A 16,237-nucleotide genomic window follows, 5' to 3' on the forward strand; every position below is an offset into this window, starting at 1 on the left:
TATTAGGACACTGAGGTTGTATGCTACTCTGCCTTACTGCAGCACAAACATGGAATTTTTGGGCATTTTCAGTTGAGGCAGAAATATCTACAGATATTGTTTAACTATAGGGGAGTTATCTGGACAAGGAAGGTTTTATGCAATTATCACAATTATTAATAATATATATTTTCAATCTTTATAATATTGATGTTCCATATGTATGTGGTGATTGCTTCTAGTACATGTGTACTTTATGTATTTTGTCAGGCTCTGTTACTTTGTTTGTCATTAATGTAGAGTTCCTATTTATTATGTACACTTGGAACCTAGTATAATTTGTGATATAGTTACCTATGTGATGCTCTCTATAAGTTACAATCTATATATGCTTATGTTATATATGCCAAATTGATTGCATCACAAGTAAGGTATGCCTATGCATCACCTGTCTTGACAGCAATGAATTATCAATTGGACCTCTCGCTTGACAATAGTCCTACATTTTATAATAGGCTCATACCATGTGCATAGGGTGAATCCCCATATATTTTCAGTAGCGATGGTCTACAGTCATACTTCACTGATTATGCCCAAACTCGTCTGATCTTGGAAGCGATTCAGTGTTAGGCCTGGTTAGTATTGATGTGGGGGACCACTCAAGAATACCAGGTTCTGTAGACATATATTGTACTGTTTAATGGGGATCATAGGATTGCATACTGTGTAGCCTATATACCAATCTCTATGGTATCTGTCGCATATTTCTATATTTAAGCACATTCATTGTAACCCATATTTTGGTGTGTGGGGTACTTTGCAGAAATTGTCTATAATATTTTCGCCAATAATTTTGTATGTACCTGGTATGTTTTTTATTATAATTATTAAAAGTTATATTTTACTTCATTATTAAGAATTCATATATAAGTGTGCCCCAAGAATAGCCTTACTTTTTCTTCTGTTAAATACTCTGTTATACTTAGGCTGTGGGAGCACCACCAACATTTTTAGGATGTATAAATTATTCATAGATATAGATGGTTGGTTGTGGTAATTCTGGTGGTGGTTCTGTGTGGAATCCTCCCTTTTCATCAGGTTTTAGAAGGTATAGGCAGGAGTGTATAGAGGTTTAAATTCAGTATCCTTAGATGGGGGCTCATTGAGTGAGGTCACTAGCCTATTCACACGGTAAACATACGCTTATCGATCTCTCACCAAAGGGTGGAGTGTGGCCACACGCAGTTTACCTGCAACCACTTGATGCTGAGAAATCGCTACCCGTTATCGTGTGAGTCAAGGTACGCTGACTAGAATCCAGGACAAGAAAGGAAAAAGTTTGTTTTCCTTTGTTGATAGAATTGCATGCTAAAAGGGGTGCCGCAGTATTGCGTACACGGCTGGGTCGCATTTTTGTGTATGCAGCAGAGACGCATTTTTGCATACGCAGCTAAGGGTAAGAGTCATATGGTTGTGTAGTAGTCGCATTATTGTGTATGCGACTAGTCGCACAATAGCATATATGTATTTCCGGTCTTGCTGCCACAAAACAAAGCCATTGGGATTACTTTATCAATTGTTGCCAATAACTGGGTTAACATGTATTTTTCTGCACAGGAAAAGAGTGTGTAACTGTGAGTATTTGCTTAGGGTGTAACACGGGTCCTAAATGTTAAGGGTATTGTATGATCCTTAAGGGCTAGGTGCAGGAGTTAGCCTAGCTGCTCGGTAGTAGCTACCATTCTATGCACATCAGCAGCTGTACATGTTGTCTTTGTTGTAGGGACCGGCTCTCAGTGTGATTGCAGTGTTTAGTAATTAGGTTGGGTTACTGGAGCATTGTAATTGAGCCGCACTGGAAACTTGTGATTGTAAACTGAGAGATAATAGGTGAGCGGGAGCATCTTGAAATTTCTTCCATAGGTGAGCAGGGGCATCTAGAAATAACTTTGATAGGTGAGTGGGAGCATCTACAAATTTCTTCCATAGGTGAGTGGAGGCATCTAGAAATTTCTTCCATAGGTAAGTGAGAGTATCTAGACTGTCTTTCACCAGTTTAAATCTTTATTGAAAAACTTATGGTTCTCCCAGGATGGGGGCCAAGCAAACAGTAGAGATGTTAAATGATTTGCTGCTGTTGGAAGCGCCGCTTGGGTCGGCACAACATATTATGCATATTAAGTACAGTGCCAATGCAACCAGGTATTGTGATTTATGGTTTAATATGACAAGGAAGAGTGTTAGGCCATTTCCTAGAATTGGTAGTTTTGATAAGGAGATATTGAATAATGTCCAAGCTCATATCTGTTTGGTGCGTTCTCGAGTGAAAAAGGTAAAATGTTACGAATGTTTAAAATTGTGGAAGCATGAAGCGGATGCATGGTTTAAAAATGTGCAAGCGACGCAAACTAACATTGCAAACGCATTACCAGAAATTACACCCGCAACGCTACATTGCAATGCGTGCGAGCTGCGAAATAGCGCGCACGTGCAGCAAGTTAGCATTGTGGAAAGTATTGCCAGTGGTTCACGCGCACCACCGCCACCTTATGTGGATGGGGGTGCAGGTACAGTTATTGAAAAAACCCATAAAAATGTAACAAGTAATTTGTACCCTCTCTTAAGTAACCATAAGGAAAATGTTTATGATGTGGATGATGAGCCTATTGTCATGTCTGCCATTTCAAACCTCCAGCCAGGTTTAAGGTCAAAAGTAGCAATGCGGCCGGTCTGCATCCCATCCGGACAATAACTGTTCCGAATAGGAATGCGTATGCAAATGGAGTAGTGCCCACAAGGGAAGTAGTAATGCATTGTCCTTAGACAAGAGCGGAGCTAAATTCCATAATGAATGATTTCCCTGATCCCAAAAAGGAATTAGCCAAATGTCAAAGATTTTTTAGAAATTTGGGTAGTTCTCACGATCCAATCAATAAATATTGGTGAGTGGTGTTAAGGGCCTGTCTACAACGTAATATCGACGTGACAAAATTTATCACGGATTGTGTACTGGATGGTAACGTTCCCTTAACAGACGAAGTAAACCAAGTTAACATTTCCCGTATTATAACTCAATTGGGTGTATATTTTCCAGTAGTGGCTAACTGGAACAAAATCTTCACCATAAAACAAAAAGAGAGTGAATCTGCAGAAGATTATTGTGCAGGCTATCACCCAGTACTCTGGGTTAGAAGATATTAAAGATAGCACTCACCACAGGGGAATGATTGTCACTGTATTCATGGATGGTCTTAAAGAAGACCTAAAGACCCGGGTTCAGATCTCACAGCCTGACTGAAGGAGTCACAATAGATACCCTCATAGAATCCACCATTGAACATGACAAAAACATCTCTAAAAAGAAAGAGACCCAGAGCAAGAAACTAATGGCTGTCAGTATTCAAGCTCTAGAAGGAATGACGGTAACATCACAGCCAGCAGACACACCTGCACCTGCACCCACATCTACACCTGCACCTACGCCTGAACAGTTACACGTCCTCACTAATCCCACAACACTACAAACATAGCCCTATCCCACTTATCCAACACAGCCACAGGTCCCATACTATCCACAAACCCCATATCTTCCACAATATCCTTTCCCTCAATATCCTTACCCATACCCACCACCTTTCCCTCCTGCTCAACTCCACAACAATCCTTTCATCCACCCCACTCACAAAAATGTTTTAACTGCAACCAAGTGGGACATCTAAGTAAGTACTGCAAAGTGAAGAATGTAGGACTCCCAAACCAGACAGTACCTGTATAGCCTCATAAGGGATATACACAGAATACAGGAAAACTCCAACAGGCACCAGCTCCAATTGTGGCCGTTAATGCTTTATTGGAGAGTGGGAGCCAATGCTAGGAGTCGGGTCATACCTGTGGTGTACAGATAGACAGGTTGATGGGAAGTACTAGGGATAAACCAGTAATGGTAATTGATGTAACTGATACCCAATCTCTGTTCTGCTTTCTTCCCTGTTTCCTAACACCCTGACTGTCAGTATCTATTTGCTTTTGCATAGGGGGAGGTGTACACTACACATGGACACAGGTGTCCCATGGGTTCATAGACAACCCCAGTATTTTCTCCCAGGCCTTATACGACTGTTTACAATCTTTTCAACCTGCCAATGGATCTGTGCTCTGATACAATATGTGGACAATTTAATGTTATGCCCTGTTTCATTTATACCATGTTTAAATGATACTAAACTGTTGTACTTCATCTCTCACACACAGGACACAAGGTTGCTAAGGACAAATTGCAGCTATGGCAGGCTAAGGTCAAGTACTTGTGAAACTGTCCAAACCCAGGGGAGACACTACCTAGAGCAGTAGCTATTAATAACAGGGTTTAAATTGTACAGAAGGCTGTATGCAGATATGGTATCCCTAGAGTATAGGGATACTCATTTCACAGGTGATGTCTTTAAAAACAAACATGTGTAAGTTGGTGGGTATTAATAATATCAAGATCACTCCAGACCATCTCTTTTTCTTGTCTGTCCCCCTTTGAAATACTGTTTGGTAGACAACCTCATTTGATTATAAGTCCGCAGGAAGATTCGAAAGGTAACAACGAGTTAACTGTAAAGTATCTTATATCAATGAGTAAGCAGTTAAAACTGCAGCAGCAGAAACTGAAATTGTTGTCACCTGATATGCCAGAAGCAAATTGTCATGATGTCAAACCTGGAGAATTTGTTATGATCCAAAATTTATTACACTCAGGTTGCCCAGTAGATCGGTGGGAAGGTCCGTATCGGGTGTTGCTGAAGGTGGCCGAGAGAGATACCTGAGTTCATTCCACTCACTGTAGAAAGGTCAACCAACCGGTGGAGATACAGGGTGGAGTCGAGGCGGATAACATGAACCTGTCGATTGCGAGCCTGTTCTGGGAGGGTTAAAAGGTGCGGTGAGATACCTGAGCTAAAGAAATGTGTAGATCAATGCTTCCAGCAGCGGAGTGGTCTGCTGTGGTCATCCTAGTTCTTTCTTCCAGAGTTTCTGTCGTGATGATCTGTTTGGGGATATCCAGTTTCTGTGATGGAGGACAGAGGGCGGAGAGGGGAGCTGATAGTGATATCAATGAAGTGGAGTCGAGAGGAGAAGTACTATGCCACATCAGGGGAGTGTCTGACCAGTCTTAGTACCGTAATTGTTATGTTAATTGAGAAGAATTCCTCCAAAAATTATGACCCTTACACATTGTGAAATGCTTGGTACTCATAAAAACACACCATCACTATATCTTTACACACAGTAATGGTAATTACACACCATCGCTATATCTTTACACACAGTATGAACACAGAAACCAAAGAAATATGATACCTGGTGATGTGCACAAAGCCACTCAGTTAATTAGTGAGACAACTGGCTTTCAAGTTTTAGTCGCATTGGATCCCACCAGGATCGCTCGTTGTACACTAACTGTTAGATATATCCAAGATGTTGCTAAATTTATAGATAATATCACCGAGATGTATGATGACACCTTCAGGTATACAGGTAGGGAATTGCAAGCGTACAAGAAAGAACTGGTGCAACATAGACTAGTGCAAAATTATTTAACAGCTGTCACGGGAGGGTATTGTGTAACACTGGCAACCCAGTCACTGGCAACCCAGTTTGGAGTAAAGTGCTGCACATATATTACTAATAACACCAGCGACCCGAAGGAGGTGATAGACTGGAAGATGGATGAAATTCTGCAGCTAAAATGGGAATTTTGAAAGAACCATAATGCTTCAGTGGCTGAAGTAGAGGAGAAGGTAGAGGAATGGGTTTCATGGTTGAACCCCGTGAAATGGTTCTCAGGCCTAGGGAAATGGGTCCAGGATATGATCGCAAGCATAGGTAAACTCCTGATCCTTATACTAGTTGTCATCATAGTAATTGGCATATGTGTCCGGTGTGTTCCTATTGTGTTTAAGTGTGGAAAATGTAAAGATAAAGTAAAACAAAAGAACGAAATTATGATGGTGGTCAGTAATGACAATATGAATACTGAGATAAATATAGAACTGCATTACAACCCTGAACTAGGTAATACCATCATATAATGTATTATATTTACACGTGCACAAAATGTATTATTAAAATGTTATTTAAAAAAAAAAACACCTCAAATAATGTAAGTCCCTATTCCCCCTCAAGACTGCCTTTATAGGAATGATGCATCCCCACATCTTTCCCATGATCTCCCAAGATCCGCATTGTGTGTATAATGGTAGTTTTATGTTCTCTCCTAGAGACTCATTATAGATGGATTGAAACCACCTTGTGCCATCCCATAAAAATAACGTTAAAATAATACCCCATATGCAAACCTAAAATTAATTTTAAAATCAGAGTATGATAGCATGATGTTTGCTATCAAAGGGTAGACTGTCGAAGCTGGTTTAGTGGCTGAGACAGAATCAGTGTAAAATTAGCTTGGAGTGACGCCATCTTGCGAATGGCAACCAGAATCCATCTTAAAAAAAAGAATCTGCATGATGATATTTTGCAAATGGCCATCCAGCGCCATTTTAAGTTACAACTCACGAGCTAAGTAAAGATGCCAATGTTTTTGGTAATCTTTTTAGAAGCCATGACAAGCCCATTCTGGGGACAACCTTGAATAGAAAAATACCAAAACAACTAGAAAAACAGCTTCCTGAGAAAAGTAATTAGAAAAGACAATACACCAGGAACTGTGAGTGTTTTTGCATGTAAATGGAGAGACCCCACATGTGGACAGGTGTAGCTGTGGCAATTGTAATATGGCCCAGACACTTGAATTTGACTGAATGAACAATGGTAAGAAATCTGCTTGAAAAGAACAGACACATGTATCCTAATTGGCAGAAGAAAACTTTTAAACTCACTGTCAGATAGGATGGCACCAACAATCGGCAGGGGGTCTCCACCCTGTTTGAGAGTGAAGCTCACTGTCCATAACACATTGCATTGCAGTTTAAAAATGTTAGTAAGGGATGATATATATATATGTATATATATATATATATTAAATCCATCATAAATAGACTCACATGCATAAACACTGCACATGACGCACAGTTGTGCTGTTAACATAACGCACCTTGGCGAATGCATGATATTTTGCATGTGAATGCTGTTTATTAGCTTTATGCGTACACATCTACCACAAGTTAACTAGCATCTTTTCCCAAACCCATAATACTTACACACTGCACACTCACGTAAAAGGTTCCATAGCTTCAAAGTGTAATATCCAGGGTTTATTCATTTATTGCTAATGTTGTGAAATAAAGATTATTTGGTATCTAAGGTTTAGTACATGATAAGCAAACAGTGTTTGGTGTTGTACTGATCGACTCTTTCTCAACAGCTTTCCAGTATCATCGGTGAGAAGATCGCAACCTGCATTCTCAACTTATGAACAGTAGAGAGTTAAAACACTAAAATGTACTTTGTAAAATTAACAGCTTAGATTTGCATGCAGGGGGGATAGAGGAGAGAATAGGCTGTCGGAGGCTGACCTATGTCCATTTGAATCAACTTGTTAAATATCCTGTAATAGATGCACCCACACTGGGAACCAATGAAACCATGCCAAACTTTTCTATTGTATTGCTTATCCCTTTAAGGGTATAAATGTGCTTACAGACTCCAATCTGGAGTCTTCATGCTGATGCTGTTGATGGAGGCTTCTTATAGATGCCGGTAACTGGTCCCAGAGCGCGTGCGTATGTATAACTGTACCTTGGGTCTGTATAATTTCTTTGCGCTAAATTGTCTTTAGATCACATCGTGTAACCTACTGTTTTTATGTTGAATAATATACTTTGTGCTTTGGAAACACATTTTCAAGGTTTGAAGGCTTTTATTTTACTGTATGACTGTGTACGCAAATAGAGTCAATTTTAGAAGGTGTAGCCCCACCAATTCTAAGGATGGTAGCTATATATGTATATATTTTATCCTTATATTGTGTGCCTCCACCTAGGCTATTTTATAAGGGCTATCCTAGGGCTGCCCTAATATATAATTTGTATAATTAAATGTTTTGTTTGGATTCAAATATTTACACAGTACTTATAAATCGACATTTATACATTGCACTTAAATCAACACCTGTCTCCTTTCTTCCTTCACATCTTCCAGATGAAAGACGTCCGTCAGATACCTTAAGGTAAGTAGTTCTATACACGGTTATTGTTTTTATACATATATTGTCATCATATATCAGGCCTTACAAAGTATACGCATAAATATACAGGTAATATCACAATACAATTCCCATGAACATTCCCTCCCCATGCAATAAATCCACTATACTGTAATGAAACTATACTGATGGATTTATGTAAATAACATTCACGGTTAAAATATATAATAGTCAATTCCGTGAAGAGAATAAATGAAGATGAGTCTATATCAAGAGTCCTGTCTCTTCAACTAAAATGTCTTAGTCCTAAAGAGTAGAATCCAGGATTATCCAAGGCAAAAGAATAAGGTTATAGAATGAGCCCCAGATTTATCCAAGTTTATGCATCCTTTTAGGGCTTATATATATGTTCAAAAATCCTCTGACTCTGTAATTTACATAAAGATATACATATAAGTCTCTAGAGTGTAGTAGCCAGTGCTTTATCTACTGCAATACTCCTATTCTGAATTCCAAACTTGAGATCAGAATTCACACTGTACTATAGATGTGTAAAGTCTTGCTACAATTGTATCCTTCTTCTATTTGATACTTTTCACCTGCGTTGGCTATACAGGTGCATATAGCAGTATTATATCCCTTAATTCATAGTGCCTTGCTGACAAGAACGGGATTCTCTCTGATATATACCCTGCTGTATACTTATAAATTATGCCAGTCTGCTTTACTAATGATGCTTGTAAGTGTGGTGTGGGGTTTTATAGTAATCACAACCACTCTGGATAGCTGTAAGGGACTGAAAGGGTTACACTGTAACAACTGCTGAAGCACTGGCTACACTCCGTAGCTCTCAGGCGTATCTCCAGCCCCTGCTCACATATCAGGGTCCACCTCTCCTTCTCTCCACCTCCTGTGTGACCTCAGATCAGGGGATGCCCCTTCCAATGATGCGGCTTCCTGTTGCTGCTTACCGCTGGAGCCAAGCCAGAACACACTGCTCTGTCTCTGGCAAACACAAAGGTAATGCCCACTCGGGCTTCAGTGCTGAGCTCCCGGCCGCTGCCGCTACTAGCGCTTACTCCTAAAGTAGCGCCAGAGAGACTCCCAGCATGAGCACTGTTGGGGGAACTGCAGACTGGACTCTGTGCTGCGCCAGCATCCCTATATCCCCCACCGCACGAGCATCCCTACTGCACCTAACTGCCACTGGCCACCTAACTGCCACTGGTCAGAGCTCATGCCATTTCTGGCACTTTCTAAAATATCTCGTGCCGCTGCACTGGCTAATACCCCAGACCTATATGTTCACAATATGGAAATGTAATTACATACATTTATATTATTTACATTAATTTCTCTATAATGATTATAGTATAAACCTATTATAAAACATTCAGATAATTTATATATTAACCCTTGTGTGTGTCCTGTACCACTGGCCTATATTCATGTATTTTTTTTAGCCATAAATTCATATGGCTACATTCTCCCCCTGGTGATCTCATTATTAAACAGATCACCACAAAATTCCTATTTATGCATAAGGGCATCCACTTCTCCCTTCCTCATGATATCCAAAGTAGGGCCAGGAAAGTACAATATTAGGATTTACAACTCTAGGAGTGTTCCTGGGATTCCCTAATTGATCATATGTAAAGATAAGATGGGGCCTTAATTGTCTCTTAGGCCTTTCTAAAATACTTTCCCTTCCACTATAAAGAATGCTTTCTTCCATATCCTTCTCATTATTTCCAAAAGAATTGTTATCAGGAGAAATAAATTCTTCTTCCATGGGATCAGGATAACAAAGGTCATGTGAGCTATATCCTTCAGGTTCAGAAAGTAATAGATTATCATTCACGCTATCTTTGTAGTAACAGCCAGGACCTTTCCCATCCTCCTCATTTCCTTCGCTATCCTCCTCCAGTGGCTGGTCATTACTTTGGACCTCTACTAGTTTCTTCATTCTATTTGCTGACTTACAGTGGAAGAGTTTATCTTCCTTAACAAATTTATCCATTCGTACATCTCGCCCTATAGGGAGTATGTGCTGTCTATGATAGGTAAGTATGATATCAGTTCCATCCTCAGGCTTAAGCCGGTAAACTGGTAGACCCGAGAATTTCTCTATTATTACATATGGATTTTCTCTCCATTGATTTGCAATTTTTAATTTCTTTGGTTGTCCTAAATGTCTGATGAGTACTCTATCACCTGGAGATAATTCCTGATCTCTGACCTTCCTGTCATAATAGGTTTTGTTTTTCTCTCAAAGCTGCCTAGCTGTCTCATTAGCTAGATCATATGCTTTATTCAACTCCTCTCTTAACTCACGGACATACTGAGTGTGGGAAGTAGAAGTCCTTCCACCAGGAGAGATCCCCATACAGATATCAATTGATAATTTGGCCTCTCTCCCAAACATCAAAAAGTAAAGTGTCATTCCAGTAGCTTCATTCTTGGTAAAGTTGTACGCATGTACCAATTTACTTATAAACTGTTTCCATTTGTACTTATCTAAGGGATTTAGAGTCCCTAACATGTTTAACAAAGTACGATTGAATCTCTCCAGCTGGGGATCACCCTGAGGGTGGTACGGAGTAGTCCTAGATTTGGAAATGCCACAGACATAACACAGTTCCTTTATCAGACGGCTATCGAAGTCCCTGCCCTGATCCGCATGTATTCTGTTAGGTAGTCCATAATGTATGAAGAACTTATCCCAAAGGGTTCTTGCTACTGTGAAAGCTTTTTGATTTGGAGTTACATAGGCTTGTGCATACCTGGTAAAGTGATCAGTGACAATCAGTACGTTGCATTTCTTTCCTCTTTCTACTTCTAAAGTCAGATAATCAATGCACACCAGATCCATTGGTCCATTACTCTGAATATTTAGTAAAGGAGCTGTACGAGTAGGCAAGGATTTACGTAGAACACAATTTCCGCAGTTCTTACAATAGTTCTCAATCTCACCCCTCATTTCAGGCCAATAAAATCTATCCGAAATTAGTCCTAAGGTTTTTTCAAAACCCAGGTGTCCATGATTGTCATGTAGTGCCTGTAGGATAACTGGACGTAATTTCTTTGGTAAGACTATCTGAAGGGATTTTCTTTCCTTTGTGGTTTTAGCATTCCTGCATAACAATCCATTTTTTAAAACTAAGTTTTTCCATTGCCGCATTAATAATTGCACCTCCTGTGTCCATGGTTTGCAACTTGGAAGGTGAGTATTCTGGGTCATCTGCATCTGTGCTATGACATGTCTAATACTGGGATCATGTTGTTGTTCTTCAATTAATTGCTGATGTTTCACTCTTGGTACTCCCTCCAACTCTACCAGACTAAGCCAGCAATAAGAAAGTGGTATAGCTGCTCCCGTTGCACCTAGACTGCCTTTTAGTTCTTGCCCTTCATTTCCCACTTTCATAATCCGACACATTCCTTTTATATCTCCTGCAGGAACTTCTACCCACTCCTCCTCATTGAAACTCGCAGACTGATTAGGAATTCATGATAGCGAGTCAGCATCTATATTGTTTATACCTGGCCTATATTTCAATTTAAAATTGTACAAGGCCAATGCTGATAACCACCTGTGTCCAGTTGCATCCAGTCGGGCAGTGGTTTGAATGTATGTTAATGGGTTATTATCAGTCAGTACTTCAAAAAACACTCCGTATAAATAGTTATGGAACTTTTCAACTATACACCACTTTAACGCTAGAAACTCTAGTTTGTGAGTGGGATATCTTTTTTCACTTTTTGAAAGTCCCGACTGATGAAAGAGATAGGTCTCATTTCTTCTTTTTGATACAGTACTCCCCCTATCCCCCCTTGAGAGGCATCAGTGTGAAGGGTATATGGTAGATTAGGGTCTGCATATGCTAACACAGGTGCTTGAGTTAAACAACTCTTAAGCTTCAGAAAAGCCCCTTCACATTCCTGTGTCCACAGATCTCCAAATGGTTCATTAGGCCGGTGATATGATTCAGAGCTATTATTTTACTTTTCCAACTCTCCTAATTTAGTGTTCTTCACGGGGGAGAAACCTTTTGTCAAATCAGTTAATGGTTTGGCAATGGTTGAATACTGTGGCACAAATCTGCGATAGTATCCACAGAAACCTAAAAATGACCGCAGTTCCTTTAATTTTGTAGGATGGGGCCAATTATTTACTGCCTCGACCTTGGATGGGTCTGTAGCTATCCCATTATGACTAACGATGTGTCCAAGGTACTTTACTGAGGATTGACACAGATGACATTTATCCACTGACAATTTTAGTCCTCCTTCTATTAGCCGATCTAGAACTTTGAGTAAACGAGTGTTATGTTCCTCCAAAGTACTGCCAAACACGATGATGTCATCAAGGTAAACTATTACTTCCCTATAGTTCATATCTCCGACGATTCTGTCCATTGTCCTCTGAAATGTAGCTGATGCTCCCTTGATTCCTTGCGGCATCATCAAAACCTCAAAGAACCCCAACGGACAAATAAAAGTGGTCTTTTCTTTATCATTGGGACTCATAGGTATCTGATAAAATCCGCTCCTGAGGTCCAAAATGGAGAACCAGTTGCTTCCCTGGAGACAATCCAAAGCCTCATCTATTCGAAGCACTGTATATTGGTCAGGTATAGTTCGCTGATTAAGAGTCCTATAGTCTATACACATCCTTACTTTTCCACTTTTCTTTCTGGCCAACACAACAGGGGATGCATAGGGACTACGAGACTCTATAATCACCTGATTCTCTAGCAATCCCTTCAAATTATGCCAGACATAATTGAAATCAGCAGGCGCTATTCTGCGGGAACGCTCTCTGAACGGGGTTTCATCATTAAGTCTGATACTATGCTCAACCCCTTTGGCTTTACCTAAATCCCAGTCTCCAGCAGAAAAAACCTGGGCCCTCTTCTGTATTTCAGTTATTAATTCTTCTTGTTTAATAATAGGAGTATCACTTCCTTATAAACAAGTAATAAATTGATTAGACTCTTCCCCCTTTTCTACTTGTAGAGTCAAAACATGGGATCCAGACCCTCTATCCTCATTTTTGCACCACTCTGAGAGGCAATGGTATAGTTTGGTGTTAGTACCCATGATTATGGGTAAATTATCTCTCCTTTCTGATATTTCAGGGCAAATTAATGCAACAAATGGTACATGCAATTTCCCTTCTACTGGGTCTGTGATTTCCAAGGTCACCTGTACGTATCCTAGATATGGGTACTTCTCTGCACTCAGTCCCCAAATGACTAATCCATTTAATGGCTGAATTTGAACTTCAGACAAGTTTTCATTATACCAAGATTCAAAAATGATAGAGACCTGTGAGCCACTATCCAACAGAATTTCACACGGATGTCCATTTATTCTCGCTGACATCATGGGGGAGGGTCCCATTAAACCATCAGGTAGGATCCCACTCCACCATGTACTCCTCATGGCACTCAAGCTAATTTCTAGGGGGCCTGTGTGGGGGTCACAGACCTCCCTTGACCGTTTCCCGGCCTGCTACAGTCACTATTACCAAGGGTATCAGAGGTGTTATTGTTGGTTCCAGGGTTCTGACTGCATTGATATGCTCGATGCCCCATCTGTCCACATCTAAAACATCCTCTAGTTACAGGCCTAACCCCTCTACCCATACCTCTACTAGGCATTAATGAAGATACTCCTCTGGGAGGGGGCATTGAAGTTTGCGAAATTATGAATTGGTCAATTTTTTTATTCTGCTCCTCCATTAGCTTAATTATTTTTTCTTCAAATGACTGTTGTTCAAGAGCAGGTACCACTACCTTATCTTTCTTTATTGTACGTTCCCACATATCTATGAGCATTTCATCCTGTTTTATCTCCTTCATAAGCTCATTAAAAGAGGGTGTGGTCAAAGCTCCCCTCAAAAGTTGTTTCATTCGATTTTCATCGATATCCTCTTTTTTTAATCCCTCTTTCTCTACTATTTTATACTGCAATTTATCTAGTCTAAATAGATATACACTTAATTTCTCCCCAGGTTCCTGAAAAGTATGGTGCAACCTGGAAATGAGATCTCCCACATCTTTCAGGGTTCCGTAGGCATAGTCCAATGCCTTGAAATAAGTTTCAATAGTGGCGTCTGGATTACTACGCCGGGTGGCCTGCATAACTCCCCTTGCAGGTCCCTTAAGGCTCTCCACCACTCTTTGTTTCTTAATATAGTCGGGACATTTCCACTCCTCAGTTTGTTGTATGGCCGCCTCCCTCCAGGCTTCAAAAGTTTCTTCCCCTATGGGAACTGGTTGAATGCCTGAAAAGATTCTTAGTCTATGATAGCAGCCTTCATAGTGCCACCTTTCTAGCTGAGTTACAACCCTATCTATTATGGTCTCAAATTGGCTTCCAAATTTTTCATTATTTATGTTACTATCCTTTTCTCCATTATTCCCCTGGTCAACATTATCTCCAACAGAATTGGGGTCAATTAATAAGGGAGATGATTCAGCCTCTTCATCTTCTCCACTACTAGGCCAAATAATATTCCATCTCCTTCCTGACATGCTGTCCGCCACCATCATCATTGGGATTAGATTTGGGTCTAAATCTCTCTCAGTCTCTATCAATATTATGCACACCAATCCCAAATCTCCCCTCCATTTATCTATAATATGTGGCGGTATAACCCCATATAATGATTTTACATGTTTTATAATATAGTCATCAGTAAATTCTGAAAAGTTTCCCCTACTCAAAAACACTGTTTAGGGTTTACTCCTTTCCTATGGCACCATGCCCTTAAATCTGCTCCGTTAAAATACTCAATTTCTCCTGAGTGTAGATCTCAGCAGTGCCTCCAAATGTAGCCCCACCAATTCTAAGGATGGTTACTATATATGTATATATTTTATCCTTATATTGTGTGCCTCCACCTAGGCTATTTTATAAGGGCTATCCTAATATATAATTTGTATAATGAAATGTTTTGTTTGGATTCAAATATTTACACAGTACTTATAAATCGACATTTATACATTGCACTTAAATCAACACCTGTCTCCTTTCTTCCTTCACATCTTCCAGATGAAAGACGTCCGTCAGATACCTTAAGGTAAGTAGTTCTATACATGGTTATTGTTTTTATACATATATTGTCATCATATATCAGGCCTTACATAGTATACGCATAAATATACAGGTAATATCACAATACAATTCCCATGAACATTCCCTCCCCATGCAATAAATCCACTATACTGTAATGAAACTATACTGATGGATTTATGTAAATAACATTCACGGTTAAAATATATAATAGTCAATTCCGTGAAGAGAATAAATGAAGATGAGTCTATATCAAGAGTCCTGTCTCTTCAACTAAAATGTCTTAGTCCTAAAGAGTAGAATCCAGGATTATCCTAGGCAAAAGAATAAGTTTATAGGATGAGCCCCAGATTTATCCAAGTTTATGCATCCTTTTAGGGCTTATATATATGTACGAAAATCCTCTGACTCTGTAATTTACATAAAGATATACATATAAGTCTCTAGAGTGTAGTAGCCAGTGCTTTATCTACAGCAATACTCCTACTCTGAATTCCAAACTCGAGATCAGAATTCACACTGTACTATAGATGTGTAAAGTCTTGCTACAATTGTATCCTTCTTCTATTTGATACTTTTCACCTGCATTGGCTATACAGGTGCATATAGCAGTATTATATCCCTTAATTCATAGTGCCTTGCTGACAAGAAAGGGATTCTCTCTGATATATCCCCTGCTGTATACTTATAAATTATGCCAGTCTGCTTTACTAATGATGCTTGTAAGTGTGGTGTGGGGTTTTATAGTAATCACAACCACTCTGGATAGCTGTCAGGGACTGAAAGGGTTACACTGTATCAACTGCTGAAGCATTGGCTACACTCCATAGCTCTCAGGCTGTCAGCGTATCTCCAGCCCCTGCTCACACATCAGGTTCTGCCTCTCCTTCTCTCCGCCTCCTGCGTGGCCTCAGATCAGGGGATGCCCCTTCCAATGATGCGGCTTCCTGTTGCTGCTTACCACTGGAGCCAAGCCAGAACACACAGCTCTGTCTCCAGCAAACACAAAGGTAATGCCCACTCTGG

At 40.0% G+C, this 16,237-nt stretch overlaps 1 pseudogene; it reads left to right on the forward strand.

Annotated features, from left to right (window-relative positions):
* The first annotated feature begins 544 nt into the window (after nt 1-544).
* On the forward strand, nt 545-663 carry LOC148508615 (5S ribosomal RNA; annotated as a pseudogene).
* The last annotated feature ends 15,574 nt before the right edge of the window (nt 664-16,237 follow it).

Source organism: Taudactylus pleione, unplaced genomic scaffold (genome assembly GCF_031769625.1).
Source record: "Taudactylus pleione unplaced genomic scaffold, aTauple2 ptg000352l, whole genome shotgun sequence".
In the NCBI taxonomy this organism is placed as follows: Eukaryota; Metazoa; Chordata; class Amphibia; order Anura; family Myobatrachidae; genus Taudactylus; species Taudactylus pleione.